General features: G+C 35.1%; 1 pseudogene; it reads left to right on the forward strand.

The window, feature by feature from the left end:
* The first annotated feature begins 838 nt into the window (after positions 1-838).
* LOC149258586 (adenosylhomocysteinase-like) lies at positions 839-2,284 on the forward strand (annotated as a pseudogene).
* Positions 2,285-4,763: the final 2,479 nt, after the last annotated feature.

Here is a 4,763-nt window from a genome sequence, read left to right on the forward strand (position 1 = left end):
TGCAATCTCACACAAATTCTTGCACGACCGATATCAGGTCGAGAGCGCACGAGAAAAGTAGTTTTCTTGTGCTATATGTCACCCACTTAGGCTAATAACATTAACTTTAGGAATACCTTTTACCACGTTTAGGGCGCGCGAGATACCACTTCTCACTTATCGAATACTACAACGAGCTTAATTCACAATTTTAATAAAGACACTTAAGGAAAGTTTAATGTTAAGCTCAATATTAATCATCAATATTAGTCGACTGTGATATTCAATAAAATGTATGAATAGAGAAAAATACCTGATTAGGGTCCAGAACGCCAATACATAGTCATAAGAGAATTTCTACACCAGAACAGTGCGTCGCACCACACTTCAATCAATTATTAAAAAAATGGAAATTACATAGTCTTGGCCCTCTTGCTTAATTACAACAGCTTGTCTAACCTCTGTTTCAATGTCAAACCCTATCTCTCACTCAAACTCTCGCTTACTCACTCTGTTCTCGATCATCTCCTCTCTCTGTCATTACATTCTTTCCTCTTTTATGAAACAATCCTATCCTAACTGCATTGACAACTCAATCTCTATTTTTATCAACTCAACCATTAAATCCCTATTCTCAAGCTCTGATACATACCTATACTAACAACTTATCTCCTATTCTAAAAATAATACAATATTCTAATTATTACAATAATTGGAATAAAGATAAATTCGAGAGATCCAACCCTCTCTATTAGAACTAATTTTGACCACTTAGATCAATGAAATTCATCTCTTGTTAGCCACAACATGTGAACATACAATCACATTGCTGGCTAAGTCCGGATGCTCCTGCATCACAATGGCACTTCTGGCCAAGAAAATTGTGTCCAAATGGGAATGCAAGGTGAAAGATAATTTGTCCCTGGTGGATTTTGGGAGCTTGGAAATTGAATTGGCATAAGTTGAGATGCTTGGATTGATGAAATTTAGAGTTGAGATCAACCCCACACAACCCTTTAATTTTGCCTGGATCATAGGGTCCCTCCACATGATCATCCAGACCATGGTGCTCATTAAGATCCTCATGGATCTGGGTGTTGAGGTAAGATGGTGCTCCTACATTATCTTCTCCATGTACAACCACACTGCCATGGATATTTCCCATGACAGCACTAGATTGTCCACTTGGAAGGAGGAGATGTCGTAGGAATATTGGTGGTGTACTGAAAGGGATCTTGAGTGGGGTCCAAGTGGTAGCCCTGATCTAATTGTCGATGATAGTGGCGATGTAACTTTATTTATCCATGAGGGGGTCAAGGCCGAGAATAAATTTTCCAAGACCAAGAACCTTTTAGATCTGAAGTCCATGAATATAGAGTTACAGATGGGTTGGAGTTGAGAAAGCAGAGCATCAAGATGGATTCCTTGAGGTACCATAGGATGAAGGAAATATTGGTTGGTGTTTTTTAGGAGACAACTACTAGTGTTAAGAGGCTTTATAAGATGCAAACTAGTGGGACTTTGATATTCCCTGCTATCAATGTTAATTACTTTGTTACCAAGATCCAGTTTGATCATTTAATGGATATAAACACTCTCTCCCAGATGATCTGATAAGAGCCACAAATGTCATGATTATCGGTAGGGCTGTTGTTGTTTGTGGATATAGAGATGTTGGAAATGGTTGTGCTACAACTCTAAATGTTTTTGGAGCTAGGTTCATTGTTACATAATGATCCAATCTATTCCTATAAGCTCCTACGGAAGGCTTTCCTATCCATACCCTAGAGGATGTAGTTTGCATTGATGATATTTTTGTTACCAGCACTTGCAATAAGGATATCATCATGGTGGGTCACATGAGGAAAATGAAGAATAATGCCATTGTCAGCAACATTGGTCATTTTTATAACGAGATTGACATGCAAAATTGTGAAACTTTCCCTAGCATTAAGAAGATTACCATCAAGCCTCAAACAAATAGGTGGGCCTTCCCTAATACCAATAGTGTAACATTGTTCTTGCATAGGGACGTCTAGTGAACTAGGGTTGTGCTACTAGATACCCAATGTTTTTCATGTCTTTCTCCTTTACAAAATAGGTTATTTCTTAGTTGGAGCTCTAGAATGAGAAGAGGTCTAGGAAGTACAAGAAGAACGTCTATGTGCTTCCAAAGAATCAAAACAAAAAGGTAGTTGCTCTGCATTTTCCCAAGGTGGGAGCTAAGCTAGCAAAGTTTTCTCATGAACACACGGTGTATATCAACATGTCCATTGAGGGACCTTACAAGCCTACCCACTACTGATACTGGAGATAAATGAAATTATTCGTGACTTCTTGGGTGAGTGGCAAGGCTAACCAATTTCTGCTGGAAAAACCATTGTCACATGAACCAATAGTCATAGGAACAACCTTTGAGAATTGAACCAAGAGTTAATCATGGCAACAAAAGAACCATTACTCGCCTACTCGAACATATACTCTTAAGGCCGAAGCTAACTCTACTTCCATGTCAACATTAGCCCGCCTACCTTGACTAATTCTACTGAACGAACAAAGAAAGTGTTTTTCATCCAATCAATGAACTAACCCAATAAGTTTGGTTGTCACCTCTACCTCTTATCTTTGGGGTGATAAGCCCCACCTCCATACTATATTTTCATCCTTGTGTGTGCCAGCACAATTTTTTTTGTTTATGATAGGTGGATATTAAAAACTAAATGTAATTATAATCATATTGTTGGAAAGTAAAAAGTGTAGTTAGTAGCCAAAATCTATGTGCAGAAGGAAGGAATAAATCATGAATATATATTTTTTACCCATATCTAGGATTAAAACCATAAGAGTTATGCTAGATATTGTAATGTTTTATAAATTGCTTGCTCATAAGATGGATGTAAAAGTTTCTTTTGAATGGGTGATAGATGAAGAAATGGAACCACATGGATTCATGTAACCTAGCAAAGAGAACCATTTTTATAAGTTGCAGAAAGCATTGTGTATTGCAAGTTGTAGAAAATTCAATATTACATAAATGCAAGAAATATAGAGGTGGAGACCTACACATTGCACAAATTCAAGATCTAGAAAAAAGTAAATTTCTCCGGTCGCAGAGATAACTAACCATAGATATAAGACACTTGAAATAAGATTTTTTTATGATATATATATATATATATATATATATATATATATATATATATATATAGATAGATAGATAGATATCTGCAAATATAAATTGGTTTAGGTTTGGTCCATAAAATAATGGGTGGCCAATGGGAGAACACCCCATTGGGTCACAGGGCTGGGGCGAGAGGGGGCTACTTTTTTTAATTTCCTATTTTTCTTTTAAATTTTTTTCAAAAAGTTATGTTTTACAAAATTATTTATGATTTATCGTTCTTTTTGTTAATTTAAGCTATCTTTTTTGTAATTTATCGATTTATATATATGTGTATTTTTTTCAGGAAAATGGCATCAAAGAAGCTTTATTTGAATCTTTCTGGACCAAAGACTCCTAAAGTTAAAGGTGGATCCTCAAAAATAATTGTTCAATGAACAAGATCTGAGCTGATAACTACAAATCTATCAAGTGCCTCAAACGATAATCCTTTTGTATTTTTATAACTTAGTTTTTATTGACATATGATATTTTGTTTGACACAATCTTATTGAAAATATTTCAATTATGGTGGGAGGCATTCATTTCATCGAGCAAGATATTATGAATGTTGTCAGCAGTTTCTACTCAGGGTCAAAAGAAGATATGGCAAACAAGCGAAAAGTAGTAATTCATGATGCTACAAAACTACATCCAAGGGATAAAAAAAATGCCTCTAGTTATTAAATCTAGCAAAGGTAGAAAGGTTACTCTTGAAGATGAGGAAGTTGAAACTAACGTTGAAGAATGTGTTGCCAATACTGAGGATGACATTAGAACTGATGTTATAAATGAGAAGAGCCATAAAATACCAAAAGTAACAATGCCTAGGAATGTCTTTGTTCTAGTTATTGATGAGAATGTTAGGAGGAAGAAAATGAAAGTTGAATATTCTCAAGCAGTCATTACCAAAAGTGAAGATCCTAGTGAAAATTCAAAAAAAAACAGGGAAATCATTACACCAGGAGTTGATTTAGAGGATGACATTATTAAAACAAAACAAAATGGCATTCTACAGAACTTGACAAAGAGAAACTTAATTGAGGGTGGTTGTACATTTTAGCTTAATGTGAGACAAATCTATAAGCTAAATGAAGGACAACGTAAATATCAAATCAGAAAGTCACACCACCTGCATGTTCACAACATGAAGGCATTGATGAGGTACAATCCATATGCTCATGTGGTTAATTATGTGCTTCTTGTTGATCCAATTCAAGTTCCCATCAAAGAAGCATTTGATAAGTCAAAATGTTTTGAATACAATTATTATGTGCTTGGGGGGAACCATTCTGTAGAAGCTCAAAGGAAATTGATGGAGGAATATCCCAATAACCCACGTTTTGAAACAATGAAATGTATCATTTATGATGGCTTATCATATATAGAAGCAAGGTTATTGGCATGGGATCATAATTCAGATAATGAATATAGGATGTTTACGACTTTCATCCAAAGGGTTAGATTTATTCATAGAATTTGAAGAAAAATGTGGTGGGGATAAGATAAATGTTTCTGTAGAATTCTGAAAGGAATGTTGTATGGAATAGGCTACAAAATTGAGGAGAAAATCAATTCAAAAAGTAGCAAAATAAATACTAATATATTCATAAGTATTGATAAC

This window comes from Pinus tabuliformis, chromosome 6 (genome assembly GCF_031772625.1).
Source record: "Pinus tabuliformis cultivar Carrire ecotype Pingquan chromosome 6, CPIR1, whole genome shotgun sequence".
Classification (NCBI taxonomy): domain Eukaryota; kingdom Viridiplantae; phylum Streptophyta; class Pinopsida; order Pinales; family Pinaceae; genus Pinus; species Pinus tabuliformis.